Source organism: Canis aureus, chromosome 14, assembly GCF_053574225.1.
Source record: "Canis aureus isolate CA01 chromosome 14, VMU_Caureus_v.1.0, whole genome shotgun sequence".
Classification (NCBI taxonomy): domain Eukaryota; kingdom Metazoa; phylum Chordata; class Mammalia; order Carnivora; family Canidae; genus Canis; species Canis aureus.
The window spans coordinates 12,177,357-12,193,667 of record NC_135624.1 but is presented as its reverse complement, the minus strand read 5'-3'; the positions used below and the strand labels follow the sequence as shown (position 1 = coordinate 12,193,667).

General features: G+C 37.0%; 1 protein-coding gene across 19 annotated transcripts in view; it reads right to left on the bottom strand.

Moving 5' to 3' along the window:
* The window catches only part of EMC2 (ER membrane protein complex subunit 2), a 251,640-nt gene that overhangs the window by 162,339 nt on the left and 72,990 nt on the right, over positions 1-16,311 (bottom strand). Inside the window, exon 12 of one of the 19 annotated variants that reach the window (XM_077846977.1) lies at positions 11,464-11,487. The exons of the other annotated variants lie outside the window; for them this stretch is intronic. The gene's annotated coding sequence lies outside the window, so the exon portion shown is untranslated. Of the gene's footprint in view, positions 1-11,463; positions 11,488-16,311 lie in introns of those variants that run through there. 19 annotated transcript variants of the gene reach the window in all.

The following is a 16,311-nucleotide window of genomic DNA, read 5'->3' as shown; positions in this document are numbered from 1 at the left end:
AAAGAACTCACAAAATGGCATCCATAGGTCACCTTAAATCCCCTCCACTATTCTTTGCTACTATGAATCATAAAGGGTTTTTTTTTTCCTTTCTAAAGACTCCTCCTAATAAAAGTAACTCTTGAAAACAGTAATATCTTAAACTCTTCCTCTGAATTGTTAGTTAACAAGATTTAAAAAAGAAAATGCACTTGGCTGATGAGACATCACAGTGGTATTACTATTCTAGAAATAGAGTAAAAGGAGAAAGGACTAATAATTGGGAACTTGAGGGATCCCTGGGTGGCGCAGCGGTTTGGCGCCTGCCTTTGGCCCAGGGCGCGATCCTGGAGACCCGGGATCGAATCCCACGTCGGGCTCCAGGTGCATGGAGCCTGCTTCTCCCTCTGCCTATGTCTCTGCCTCTCTCTCTCTCTCTCTCTGTGTGTGACTATCATAAATAAATTAAAAAAAAAAAAAATGGGAACTTGAGAGGTCCCAAAGAAACAAGTTTCCTATAGGATGACTTGGTTAGAGTCTGGCTAGGCTGTCCTTTTGTTTTTTGTTTGGGGTTTTGTTTTGTCTTGATTTGGGTTTTGTTTTGACTATTTGAGAACACAAAATAGTTGAGAAAATATAAGTATGTAGTAGAAATGAATTTCTTAAAGCACAATAGAAAAGTAACTGAGGTGTTAATAGTTGCTACCCAGAATATCAGTTAAGATTTTAAGTTACTGCCCTCACTTTGATTAACTCAAACATGTTTCTCCTGCATGGAGAGCATATTTTGCCACTAATATTCATAGCAAGGCAGATCCAAAATGAGAATCTTCTATTACCAGCTACTTTCTAGGTTAATGAATTAATCAAGCATTTACTAAGAATCTACTATGTGCCTAGCATTTAGCAAAATAGTATTTGAATTAAGAAAAAGAAGAATGGGAGTTGGGTATTATTTTACTTGAAAGGTAAGTTTGTGGCATGTTAACATGTAACAAGGAATTATATTCAACACAGATAAGATGGTTCCAAGTCAGCTTTAATGTTCATCTCATTAGAAACATAACTGCCACTGTGGGAATAAGAACTCTCTTGTAGTCAGCCCATTCAAGATCTTCTTCACTAAGTTCTCATGAATTTCAACCAAAGGGATCTAGCCTCTGATAGATCCTTGTTGTAAGCAGTTCCAAGCATTAACAAATTACAATATTACCTTCCAAAAAATTCAAAGGAAAAACAATAACTTCCTTTCACTTTAAAAATACACATCTATTTATGTCTCTGATCTTTGTTTTTCTTCTTTCCTCTTTTTTTTGGGGGGGGGAACGCAGGGGAGTAATTATAAAATCCTTGAATTTTTCTTTGTATCTAAAACTAGCCTTAAAAAAGTCTGTTTTAGAAAGTGTGAATGTTTGAGGACAGAGATTATGTTTTTTTCATGTCTAAGATGGATAAACTTTTATTTATTCTTTCACATTATGAATAAATTGGAAATACGATAAATTTAGATCTACCAGTGATTTCAAAAAATGTATTCTTAGTTCAAAGAAGAATTTCACAAGTCCTTTCTCATTCCGAATTTTAACTCTAGTGTCTAGAATAAGAGAGGTAACTGATTATTTATTACAATAAGCAAAGTACATTGATTACAAGGTAATTTACCCTCTAAGGAAGAATCACAATTAATGAATTTGAGAAGATGAGAACACACAGTGTGGGGATCATATATGCAACTCATACACTGCTCCTTGGGTATCAGCTATACAGCAAAAGAAGCTGAACTGCATGTACAATTTGGCAATACCCTGAAAAACTTAAGACTTGAATACTCTTTGTCCTAGGAAGTCCACTTCTAAGAAGTTATACTAATGAAATAGTCATAATGTGACTGAAGATGTACTTATAAGGATAGTCATAACAGTAGTGACTATTGAAAACTGAAAATTCAAGTATCACTCAATAGGGGATAACTCAATAAACAACAATAATATTCTCCTATAAGGAAATTCATGTGATTACTAAAAATTAGTATAGAAGAATGGTAAATAGCAAAAAAAAAAATGTTCACCATAAATTCTGAAGCTAAAAAAAATTAGAGTTCAAACAGTAATATGGTATAATATATTTTACTTAAATATATTTAAAGCCCTAATTATGGGTGAATAGAACAAAGACTTGAAGGACCATACCAGTCAAAGTTATCATTCACCTCGTCTACTGCAATAACCTCCTACCTGGTTTTCATTATTCTTGTAATAATCCTACTTCTTCTAGAGTATAGTCATATAGTTTCCAATCCTATCATGTCATTTCCAGTTAAAAATATTTAGAAGAATTCCTTCCACTTGTAGGATAACAAACATTCTCCTTTTTGCAATTTGCAATTGTTGTTCCCTGTCTGGTTTTTTCTCTCTCCTCTCTGTCTCTCTTGCCACTCTTCTCCAGATATATCATAACTCCATTGTCTGCATTTTTAACAACTGCACTCCAAAATTCAGTTCCAGCAGACAAAAGTGAGGTATTCTTATCCTCCTGGAACTAAGCATTATTTTCATCTTTCCTGATTTGTACAGTACAAGACGCTTCAAAAATCCATTCCTGAAAAGGAATTTTTATTTCCAATCACACCAAGAAACAGGCAAATGGATTTTCAATCAACCCTGAAGCAAGATCTTGGCTAAAGAATAAACAAAAATGCACAAAAGCAGTCGGCCTCTCTCTGAAGGGTTTCTCTGGCAAGCTATTCAGTCTACCAGAAGAACAAGAGTAGAGCTGCCACCATTTAAGTATTGAAAGTAGAGAATTTACCTTTTTGTTCCTGTCTCTGAACCATAATCATAGAAGAATGTTGATACATTAGAACGCTCATATCTGTCCTCATCACATCTACCACTCACACCAACTGTGTCTTTAGTATGTTCTTTAACTAAATACGTCACTTTTATGTAACACAAAATGGGCATTGAATTCAGTGATATGTCTTATTTCTACATTTTGTCCTGATAGCTGTAACTTTAAGACTTGCTGGCCAAGGTGTTTACTTTAACATGGTATCACCTGTATTCAAAGTTAGATGTAAAGGACACACATTGATTTGTCCTAGACCAATAGATGCCAAAAAAGACAAGGTTACTGTGAGAAGTAGACAGTATATGGCATTGGTAGACAAGGCAAAAGCATTTACAAAATACATTCAGATCCACAGACCAAATCTGGGCAGCCCAAATGTTTATGAATTTGAATGGCTGGCTGAACCTCTTAAGTTGTACAGGGTGTGTGTGTGCATGTGTGCGTGTATGTGTGTGTGTGTGTGTGTGTTTGTAACCGTATGCAAAGGGAATCCCCCAAACAACCCCTTTGTGTGCATCAGGATTGCACTATTCATGGCTATACCTAGATAAATTCAACAATGGGTTGTGAAATGGGGCACCCCAGGAGGCTGACAGGCTAACAGACCCTAATCCTCACAATACTCCACATTAAAATTCCTTTGAAGAGGGCATTCATAAAAGGGAAATAATGCATCCTGCAGGGAGAAACCAAGGTAGAGAGTGAACTCTTTCCCTCATAATTTTTCTTACTAGTCTTTCTGATTTTACAGCATGATATGTTCTGAAACTTTTAGTAAAATGGAGGTTTCTCATTTCAGTCTAACTGCTGTTAATCTGTTCCAAATGTTAAAGTTGCAAGTAAGGTCTGGTAACCATCGCTGTAGTGAGTTGATAATAGGAATAGAGCTGATCACCATCTGGTTTGGTTCAGAGTACAACTTGCTGCCTAATATTGCAGAATTTGAGTTGGAAGTCCCCCACATTTCATGAATGCCACAAAAAAGAATTTAAACAAACAGCTCTCCCCAATAGTCATATGTCCTTATTTATTGCTCTATAGGTTTGCTAAATATGGAATATCACATTACTAATTTTGGCAAATTCCAGGGTACATAAACAGGCCAAAACCTCTTAACATAAATTATGCCAGAGCTGCCTAAGGATAATTTGAAAAATTCATGGTGCTGGTTTTCCAAAGTTATGACAGAAAACCATTTCAGAAATAAGAAACAAAATTTGAAATTGGTTTCTTGTTGCAGGCTTCCCTTACCAATGTGCTGTTGCAGATCTATGAAAGTATACTTGACTCTACCACATTATGAATAAATTGGAAAATCTGATTTTTCTAGAACTACCAGTGATTTTTAAAATGGATTCTTGACTGAAAGGAGACATTTCCCAAGTCCTTTTCAATTTCAAAATTTTCTCTTGTAAGTATCACAATAATTCTGGGAACAATCTAGCTTTATATAAAGGAAACTTTCTTCTAATTATATTAAATTATTACTAGGTATGATATCCTCCTAAAAGCTTGAAAGTCCAGACAATGAATATTTAATGATAAGAACCATGTTGATCTATTCTCATTGTATTCCCAATGTTTTGAACTACTACTGGCACATAGATGTTTACTTAATGAATGGAACCCAGGAAACCTATAGGGGAAGTAAGGAGTCTTTGAATATCAACTTTCTGTTTGCTTGAATTTTCTACTCTTAAAAGATAATCAGAGGGGTATATGGATGGGTGACTCAGTTGGCTGAGAGTCTGACTCTTGGTTTCAGCTCAGGTCATGATCTCAGGGTTGTGATATCAAGCCCCATGTCAGACTGTGTTAGGTGTGGAGCCTGCTTAAGATTTTCTCTCCTCTCCCTCTGCCACTCCCCTCTCTTTCTCCCTCTCTAAAAAGAACAAAAAATAAAAAAAGATAATCAGATAATGTAAAGTCCCCATAAATAATGCAATAGTATGCAATTCTCCTTTCAGGTATAACATCTATACTGTCAAGAGACCCCAATTTCCTGAAGACTTTTTGCTCATTTACTTAAGGATGCATGTCCCAAAATACAAAAGCAAGGCAGAGACACAGTAAGTGACATAGCCCACCTTGACAGACCTTTCTCTTTATATTGTTGTACAAGTACAGAATATCTCAAGGCACTCCCTCTATTACAAAGAAACAAAATTTACTTAGACATGACTTTCTCAATTAACAAAGACTTCAGGAATTCTTTCTGAAATTGTTGTCCTAGGCCTCCAATTTTTTAACTATATTAATAATTCTGTCATTTCATTTTAATAAGACAGACTTTCTAATATGCCCCCATCAAATACCTCTAAATCTCTAAAGGCTAATTCCTTTGGTTAAAAGAACTTGAATACAGGGGATCCCTGGGTGGCTCAGTGGTTTAGCGCCTGCCTCTGGGCCAGGGCGTGATCCTGGAGTCCCGGGATCAAGTCCCATGTCGGGCTCCCGGCATGGAGCCTGCTTCTCCCTCTGCCTGTGTCTCTGCTTCTCTCTCTCTCTCTCTCTCTCTATGTCTATCATGAATAAATAAATAAAATCTTTAAAAAAAAAATAAAAAAAATAAAAGAACTTGAATATAACCACAGATCTGCAAGGCTGGATTAGAAATCATCTAAACCAACTCTCTGCATCCATTTGTAGGCAGAACTGGGTGAAAAAGTATCAAAGAGGATACAACTGTACCACTCCCATTTTTAAAAACCTCCCAAGCAGATTTTAAGAACTGCATGACCTTCCAAGAATCCTCTAAGAATCAGGCAGTTCCTTAAACTTCATTTTCCTTCTACACCTTCTCGCTTACCCATCTGCTAAAAGAATAGTTGCTTGCCTTCTGGCCAAAAGCTAATGTCTGTGGAGTATAGATTTTTTTAAAAACAGTATCATTTCCATAGGAAGACCAAGGTTGAGCTAAAAGCAACCTTGTCACCCTGCTCCTTTTTTCCTCCTTCCTTTTCAATCTTCAAACTCCTTTCTTTACAGGATCCACACATCATATCTCAGAAGCCTATTGGGTATTTGCTTTGTCACCCATCAAACATAATTCTGCAGAGGAAAAAAGTGCCTCTATGGTACATTATAACATGTACCAATAAATCCCCACAGTATCAAGAAAATTCCTTTGTGCCGTGATGAAGGCGCCTTCTAAAAGCCAAGAAAAGAAACACCAGTCCACATGTGCACCTTAAAAGAAACTTCATATACTTTGTTTTTCCTTTCCATCTGACAGCCCTGCAATCTGGGAAGCTAAGCAGAATTGGATCTGCTTAGTACTTGAAAAGGAGACAGTTTGAGAATACCCAGTACTATATGCTCTCTCTCCTCCCACCCCCATTACCCATACTCCATGCAGTGTGGTGGTAGAGAAAGCATATTGAATTCCAGATAAGAAATTCCAGCCCTAAATGTCTAGCATAGATTTTCTTAGTAAAATCTATTTATCTATATTATTGGAAATGGGGTATGGTAATGGGTTACTGAAATTGAAGAACTAGAATAAAATTAAATGTATGCAACATGGAAACTGCTCTGAAATTACATTCCATGATTCTCCTCTGTAATAGTTTGCTCTAACTATTTCTTCATGATTGAATTGTATTTTCCATCCACTCTGCCTATGGAAGTTCTATTTCATCCTCAAGATCTAGTATAAATCTAACATTCTGGTTGAAGCCTAATTATTATAAGCCATGTTAACTCTTTATCCTCTGTATATTATATCCATAGTCTTGACCACATGGTTCTGGGTTTAATTATTCCCATTTTTTTTCATGTGTTAGGTTTATTCTCCCACCCATACTATCAAGTCCTTAAGAAAAGCTAAACTACTATGAGGTTTGGTACTACTCCTTCTTTCACCAGTTTCCACATGTATGATCTTGAGCAGATTCTTGAAACTAACTATGCCTGAGTTCTCTCATCTCTAAATCACAGTTAACAATACCAAGCTTGGGCAGTCCTAGTGGCTCAGCGGTTTAGCGCCGCCTTCAGCCCAGGGCCTGATCCTGGAGACTCAGGATCGAGTCCCATGTCGCGCTTCCCTGCATGGAGCCTGCTTCTCCCTCTGCCTGTGTCTCTGCCTCTCTCTGTGTCTCTCATGAATAAATAAACAAAATCTTTAAAAAAACAAACAATACTAAGCTTACTTGGTTATTGGTTAATAGTAGATAGTCAATAAATACTTGCTGATGGATCATTATTTCCTTAATGATTTGGAAAGTATTTTTTCAAGTATTTAAGGATCATCATTATAAAAATCAATTTCTACTGGAAAGCATTTTAGACCCAAGGTCAGGTGACCTTGAGGTGTTACCTTAAAAAAAAAAAAAAAACTCTCTTAAAAGTTAGGCTTGCTCTGTGTCTGCCTCTCTCAAATAAAAGAAGGCCAAAGAGAAAGGGAAGGGAGAAGAAATGTGTGGGAAATATCAGAAAGGGAGACAGAACATAAAGACTGCTAACTCTGGGAAACGAACTAGGGGTGGTAGAAGGGGAGGAGGGCGGGGGGTGGGAGTGAATGGGTGACGGGCACTGGGTGTTATTCTGTACGTTAGTAAATTGAACACCAATAAAAAAAAAAATAAAATAAAAAAAAAAAAAAAAAAAAAAAAAAAAAAGAAGGCCAAAGAGAAATCTGCTTGAGCTTTGGTGATTGTTTCTATTCAAAATAAAGTGGAATTTACCACATCTTCATTTTACTGATTCAATACATCTGCTTAAAATCTGTAGAGGCAAAGGAGGCATGTTGAGAAAATTTGTTACAGGCAAAGTTTGAGTTATCCAAAGCTTTTGAGACACCATTCAAGGGAGGGGTGAGCAGTAGGACTGTAAATATCACCAAATGAACATGATTACAGCAGGCCAAGATATCACTCATCTTAGCTGTCCTTCCCTCTAGTGTAGTGCAGAATGAATAGTCCCTTGGGGGTAATGGGCTTGGCTCACCAGAAAATTTTTCCTATTTTCTCTTCTGAGAATAACAAAACAAAAGCAAATGGCAAGAAAGCCATAAAAACCTGCTCACCTTTAATTGCTAAGGTGTAAAGAAAAACTTACAAGTTGGATGAGTGTTTTCTATTTGTGTATATGAATTATATTATTTTGTAGGCTAATGAACATTAAAACACTCAGTGCAAATCCTGTAGGAAGACTAAAAGCAACCAAGTACTTTGTTATTACTATCCTACATATAATATGCAGGAAGAACAACAGAAAACAAAACCAGGGGCGCTTAGATTGGCTCTTCTTGAAGTACACACCAAAAGATTCAAGTGCCCAAGGCATGGAACTAAATGTTGCTGTGATTCAGCAAGCACATGATAAAAAAGCTGTGCAATATGAGGAAATGACTACAGAGGAAGGATTTGTCATCAATATAACTGGAAGAGTAATTCTCTATAAAGGCTTAGTTTGGATGTGAATTTAGCTCCAATCTGAGAGGAGAAATTGCCCAGAATTTTCTGAATGCTAGCACTGATGGAAAGGCACATAGCTCCACCACGCAGTGCTAGGGTTCCAACCCATTCATAACAGCTCAGGTTGAGGAAGAGGATTCTGGAAAGGTTTTTCCTGCTCCTTTGATTTCATAATGAACCCTGGATTTTAGGTTTATATGAGCCCCACTAAATAGAAGAAAAGCCAGGTTACATTACCCTTGATTATCCAACTTTAAAGACGGGGATTAAAGATACAAACAATCCAAAACTACAACAGGACAAAAGTCATTCATCCTCTATACTATTGTCGATGTGATCTTTCTTTAAACCATGCCCCCTATTCAACAACTTTCAATGGTTCCCTAGAGCTGATAGGACAAAATCTAAATTTGGCAGTGTGATATACAAGTCTCCTTATGATTTGGCTACTATCTATTTTTCCAACTTCTACTCTCACACTTTCTCATACCCTGCAGTCCAGCCATACCAAAATGCTTGTACTTTCCTGAATCACCCACTCTTTTATAGCTTTTATCCATTTGCCTAGAATACTCTAGCCTTACACCACTACTCTTTCTGAATTAAGCAAGGAATAGGCTAATTTACTAAAAGAAAATCTCCTCCCAATGAATAAAATAATGTTACATATTATACTCAGATACAAAATAATAGGTCTCTCTCTTTTATTTAAAATTATATAAATATATACTTCTCTAACAATCCAGAGGTAGGGTTGGCAAGGCAGTTCTGTTATAACACATAGCTCCCATAGCTCTATAACCTGAGGTAGTTGTTCAAATTCTCATCAAGTCACAGCGCATGGCAAAGAGGAAAAAGGATATGGAGGTATTCAGTTTCCTTTTTTTTTTAAAGGAAGTAGCCCAGAGCTGCATAATTTAGTTCTCATACACCAGTGGCCAAAATATAGTCACATAGATACACCTCATTGTGAAAGAGGCTAGAAAAAGTAGTCACTAGCTGGATGGCTTTGTCAGCTTCTGAAATCTTGGGGTTCTCTGACCAAAAGAAAGGAGATTTGAGGTAATTAGCTGACTATGCTATACAACCTTAAAGAATGAGCACCAAGGTATGACATGCCAAGTCTCTGACCATTTAGGAAATTAAGACTGTGTATGTATATAGCCATAACAACTGGTAAATTGAATATGGAAGATTCATAGTATGACACCAAAAGATGTTTTCTTTTTTATTTCTTCTAATCTCTTTTTAGAACAGAATGTCATATGCTTACTTGGGTCACAAAAATGCAGCCTTGATTTATAAAATTAAAAGGGCTAGTCTGATATATTTACCAACCTTATCTTATTCGAGGATAAGTATTTCTGCCCACCTTCCCCATATAGACTTGGCTGCAAATAGGATATAGAAAGGGAATGTGGCTTTCTTCTTCTTCTTCCATTCTTGTTGCCCCTCCTAAATGCTCTTTCAATGTTTCATCCCATTTATATCCTCTCTGAATCATAAAACAGAGTTTCAGATATTTCACTTGAAATCCTTATCTTGGTCTAGAAATTCATTTGGAATTTTAAATCCACTATAGCTATTTTTAAAATGAGTGTCAATCTCACCAAACTAGGAGCCCCCTGAACTTCAGAATTTTATCTTTAGTAACGAGCACACAATTTTTGAATGAATTCTCTAAACCCTCCAATATGAGTTTAGTTGCTCTTTCTGTATGTTCTTTAATACTGGATACACTTATACCCCTTGTAGTCCTTATGTCTGTGTATTCTGATGGCCTGTTTGGATGTCTGCCTCTCTCAGTCAACTGTAAGCTTTCTGAGGGCAGGCATTACGTTTTTGTACTTAGAGTGCTCAATAAATATTTAATCAATGAACATTGTTTCCTCATAAGAGAAAGAGCAAAAAACTATAAGGCTAGGTACCTCTCCTTAAGGAGTATACACTTTTATTTAAAAAAAAACAAAACAAAAAACAAACAAACAAACAAAACAAAACAAAACAAAAAACCTCCTCTTTCTTCCTTAATCTTCTACCCTAGCATTTTTTCAGTTTCACCACTGGCCTGTTTAAATACTGTAGTTATAATCCTAGCACAGTGTATGACTGAAGTGAATTATCATTAAAGCATTAAGTTCACTTTGGGGAACATATATCAAGGAATTAATCCAAAACGTACAAAAGGCTACTGTCATGCAATTGTCTACTATAGCAGTGTTTATAATAGCAAGACAGGAGACAAAGAGTAGACAGAAATATATAGCAAATAATTAAATATTCACTTGAAGAATAAGTAGTTTTTCAATGGTTATAAATGTCCTCTAATAGCATACAAAGTACCTAAAACATAATGCTTAAAAAAAAAACCGCAAGTACAACAAAAAATTGAATGTGCATTAGAATTGCAACTAGGCAAATACATGTTTACAGGAAAACAATTAGAAGGGAAAATACAGGGATCCCTGGGTGGCGCAGCGGTTTGGCGCCTGCCTTTGACCCAGGGCGCGATCCTGGAGACCCGGGATCGAATCCCACGTCGGGCTCCCGGTGCATGGAGCCTGCTTCTCCCTCTGCCTGTGTCTCTGCCTCTCTCTCTCTCTCTCTGTGACTATCATGAATAAATAAATAAAATCTTTAAAAAAAAAAAAAAAAAAGAAGGGAAAATACAAAAGAATAATACAAATCACATGACAACAGCATGATTGTGGGTGGCTTTTTACTTCATCTTCCAAACCTTCTGTAGCAGTGCTAAAATAGTAATGTGTTTTCAACTTACTATTTTTAAAGTTATCTTTAAGAAAGACCTTCAGATATCTATTTTAAGAGGTGACTAACTCAAGAGAAATATAGCTGAAAACTAGGATTACAAATGGAAATGCTTGCATTTTCTAGCATTCAACTTCAGAGGTCTCAACCTCTGAAGATTTTCAAATGGATAAGGGAAAAGGGCTTTCAAAAGTATACCTATGATATAGTGTTATGAACACCATTAGTGGTATGAATATACAATGTGACTCTCAGAAGAGTAATTAATTCAGTTGAACCAAGGAAATCTTCACAGAAGTGACATTTAAATAGGGCTTTGGGGATCCCTGGGTGGTGCAGCGGTTTAGCGCCTGCCTTTGGCCCAGGGCGCGATCCTGGAGATCCGGGATCGAATCCCACGTCAGGCTCCCGGTGCATGGAGCCTGCTTCTCCCTCTGCCTGTGTCTCTGCCTCTCTCTCTCTCACTGTGTGCCTATCATAAATAAATAAAAATAAATAAATAGGGCTTTGGAGAACAAGTAGAAGTTCATCAGATAGAGAGGGGAAAACATAAGCAGACAGATGAAATCTGGAAATTCATCATGGTAAGCAATAGGCATGGTGGCTAAAATAATGAGAAAGAAAAATGAAAACTAACATATTGAATGCTTATTGTTGGGCCAGCGGGATCAAGGGGGATCGGGAGGCACCAACAATATGGGGGCGGGCCCTCCACCCTGTTACCCTCACCTCGGGACTTTCCCGCCACCAGCCAACCACCCGAGGATGCCTCATCATGGGGAGACAGGACCTATGCAGGAAACCTGAACCACACCTTACTCAACCCCCATATAAGGGCATAAGCAGTTATCGCCCCATGCCGATTCCACCAGTAATATGCCCTAATACCTATCACCCCATACAGACACAACCCCTTACCGCTCCCCTTAAAAAGTCCACATGCACTCCCTTTGGGTGCGACTTGCCCGGCCCCACCCCCTTGCGGGACCTCCCCGGAGAGCCCATCCATTAAAAGCCTGCCTCGACCAACTTTTGCCTGGCCTCTCTATTTCATTTCACTACCAACCAGGTCAAACCTGACACTTGTCACACACTGAGCACTTTAAATAGATTATAGCAAATTTAATCTTGACAAAAATTCTAGGAGTTGTAAACTATTATTGTTCTTATCATTACCAATTCATTACCAATTTATTGACATGGAAACTATTCTTAGTAAAGCTAAGAAACCTATTTGAGCAAATCACACAAGAAGTGATAAAGATAAAATCTGCATCCAGGTCTTTGCAACCCTAAAGCCCTAGCTTTACCCATTAGCAGTAACAATACTGAGGCAACAAAGGATCTTAATGGTCTTACCAAGAAAGTTAGATTTTGATCCTGAAAAATGCAAAACAATCAAAAGTTCCTAAAGTACAATTGGAGGCTAGAGAGATTTGAAAACCAGTTCAGAGCATAATGCAATAGCTTAGTAAAGCTCTGAATCAAAGAAATGAAAAGGGAATAGAAAAAAATCAGTCAAGAGGCATTTCAGTGATAAAACTGTAACTTAATGACCAGAACTTAGTGAAGAGCAGGAAGGAGGTCAAAGTTTATAAATTGGTGAGTAAAAAGGCAGTAAATAAATTAACCAAGAAAGGGAGCATGGGTATAAGGAAAAAAATAATAAATCTGATCAGAGCAACTTGAATGCAAGGTGTCAGTAGTACATCCCAATGTTCTTTGTGCAGAATTATCTTCTAGAATTTCTTCTGATGTTTTCACTAATCAGTTGCAATTTTACATTTTAGCTGAATTCTTGGGACACCTGGGTGGCTCAGCGGTTGAGTGTCTGCCTTTGGCTCAGGGCGTGATCCTGAAATAGCGGGATCAAGTCCCACATAGGGGTTCCTGCATGGAGCCTGCTTCTCTTTCTACCTGTGTCTCTGCCTCTTTCTTTCTCTCTGTGTGTCTCTCATGAATAAATAAATAAATAATCTTAAAAAAAATTTAGCTGAATTCCTTTCTCTCTCCATAGTTGGTACAATTAGTAGTTTAAAAATAAATCATTTTGCAATAATGAAAATTTACTCAACATGTCATTTTCTTAAAAAGTTTTTAAAAATCCACATTTAAACCAGCTATTACAAATTTAAAAACATCCACAAATGTTTGATAATTGAAAAATAATCTCTTATTTTCTCAACTATACGTGGAGTTTAAACAAAAAGTTAGCTCAACTAGGAAAGGGAGAGATTGAGTTTGGCTCTATGTGCAATGATGGTCATTTTTTCCTTAAGATTTTCAAAATGACATGTAAGAGAGACATCTTTAATAGACAACTTAAAATGCCTTCTGTATTTCTCAGGGAAATAAGAATGCCAAATGAACTATCAGAAATTCCTATATGTCAGGCACAATAAGCAGTTAAGAACAGCCTCAGTAGGAATTGTTGATTTGGGACCACTCTGCTATTAGAGATTTTTCTTCTCTGGCCGAAGGGTTCTTTTGTAGCACCCCTGAGTCAATCTGATTTAATACATTATTTCCAAAATGAACATAAAGCAGAATTTCCAAAAAAAGACTTCATAGGGAAAACATCCTGAAAAGAAATGAAGGAATAAGGCAAAATAGCACAATTGGCTGCAAAACATTTTAGAATGTTTCTGTATGCTCCCAGAAATTTTAGGTACCAATGGGAAATTAAGTTTTTTCCTTCTCTTCCTTACTCACTTGAAACTTAGATGACTTAATATAATAATATCATTTAAGCATCTATAATTCGTGGTGCCAAATTAAACCATAATGCTCAATGCTATAAAAATATTCAGAGGAAAAAGTACAAAATATAAGAAGCAATTATATCAGAAGGCATTTTAAAAGCCCATACAATCAGAAGGCTGAGAAGATGGCAATGTAAGAGGGCCCTAAGCTCACCTTGCCACACGGATACAAGATAACATTCACATCATGATAAATAACCCAGAAAATGGAAGACCGGAAGACAGGAAGAACAAACTCCGTAAAGGGAGAGGAGAGACCACATCAAAGAGGGTAGGAACAGCAGAAACTCAGTGGGCACCCTAAACAGACCTTGGCCATCCACTGGGAGAATAGAGTGAAGGGCACAGTGAAGAGTGAGAAACAGTATCACACAGGGGAGTCTGCGTTGGGAAGATGAATCTCCGTAACATTTGGCTTTGAAAGCCAAAGGGGCTGAATTCTGTGGGTTTTTAAAACTGAGGGACTTAAAGTCTGGAATTTTAAAAAATCAGCAGGCTCCATTCTTGGAGAGCCTAGAGGGTGACAGGAAGCCAAGTTGCCACCCTTAAAGAGACAGCACAACAAATAGCCCAAGGAGATGATAGCATAGAGGCAAACATTTGAAAAATATCTGGAACATATAAGAGGGAGAGTTATTTACTCATCTTAGAGCATGTCCTGGAGGAACATGCTCACAAGGTTCACAGGGGATTCCTACAGGAACAATGGAGCTGGCAGATGCACTCCCCTCCCCCAACCCCCAGCATAAACACAGGGCCACTTGCAAGATCCTGGCAACCTTAACTACCTAGCTTACTTACACCAAGCCCAACCCTATTTACAATTAGTACCAAAAATAATAAAATACCTAGGAATAAACTTAACCAAGAGGTGGAAGACCTATACTCTGAAAACTATAAAACAATGATGAAAGAAATTAGAGATGACCCAAAGAAATAGAAAGACATTCCATCCCCAAGGGTTAGAAGAATAAATATTGTTAAAATGTCCCTACTACCCAAAGCAATCTACACATTTAACGCAATCTCTATCAAAATACCAACAGCATTTTTCATAGAACTAGAACAAACAATCTTAAAATTTGTGTGGATCCACAAAAAACTCTGAATGGCTACAGCAATCATAAAAAAGAAGAACAAAACTGGAGGTATCACAATTCCAGATTGTAAGTTATATTACAGAACTGTAGTAATCAAAACAGTATGGCACTGTCACAAAAATAGACACATACATCAATGGAACAGAACAGAAAGCCCAGAAATAAACCCATAATAATATGGTCAATTAATCTTCAAAAAAGGAGACAAGGATATGCAATGGGAAAAAAGACATTCTCTTCAACAAATGGTGTTGGGAAAACTAGACAGCAAAAGGATGAAAGTGGACCACGTTCTTATACACAAAAATAAACTCAAAATGGATTAAGAATCTAAACATCAGACCTGAAACAGAAATCCTAGAGGACAGCACAGACAGTAAGGTCTCTGACAACAGTCATAGTAACATCTTTCTAATATGTATCTTGAGGCAAGAGAAACAAACAAACAAACAAAAAAACTACATTAAAATAAAAAGCTTCTGCACAACAGAGGAAACAACCAACAAAACTAAATGACAACCTACTGAATGGGAGAAGGTATCTGCAAATGACATATCTGATAAAGGATTAGTATCCAAAGTATATAGAGGACTTACATAATTGAACACTGATAACACAAATAATCAAAAATTTTTTTAAGATTTTATTTATTTGTGAGGGACACAGAGAAAGAAGCAGAGACATAGGCAGAGAGAGAAGCTGGCTCCCTGCAAGAAGCTCAATGCAGAACTCTATCCCAGGACTTTGGGATCATGACCTGAGCCAAAGGCAGACACTCCACCACTGAGCCACTTAGGTGCCCCCTAAATAATCCAATTTTAAAGTGGGCAGAAGATATGAATAGACATTTCTCCAAAGAGGATTATACAGATGGCCAACAGACACACAAAAAGATGTTCAACATCTCTCACCAACAGGGAAATGCAAATCAAAACCACAACGAGGTATCACCTCACACCCATCAGAAGAATAACCATAATAAAAAACTCAAGAAACAAGTACTGGTGAGGATGTGGAGAAAAAGGAATCCTCATGCACTGTTGGTGGTAATGCAAACTGGTGCAGCCACTCTGGAAGACAGTGTAGAGGCTCATCAAAAAGTTAAAAATACAACTACCCTAAAATCTAGGAACTGCACTACTAGATACTTAACCAAAGAATACAAACAGTAATTCAAAGCAATATATGCACCCCTAGGTTTATAGCAGCATTATTTACAATAGCCAAAATATGGAAGCAGCCCAAGTGTTTATCCATAGGTAAATGGATAAAGAAGATATGAAGATATATATGTGTGTGTGTGTATATGTGTGTATATATATATATATGGAATATGCATATATGGAATATGTATATGTAATATACATATTAAAAAAGCATGAAAATAGCCATAAAAATCCATAATATGGCTTTTATACGTATATGTAATATACA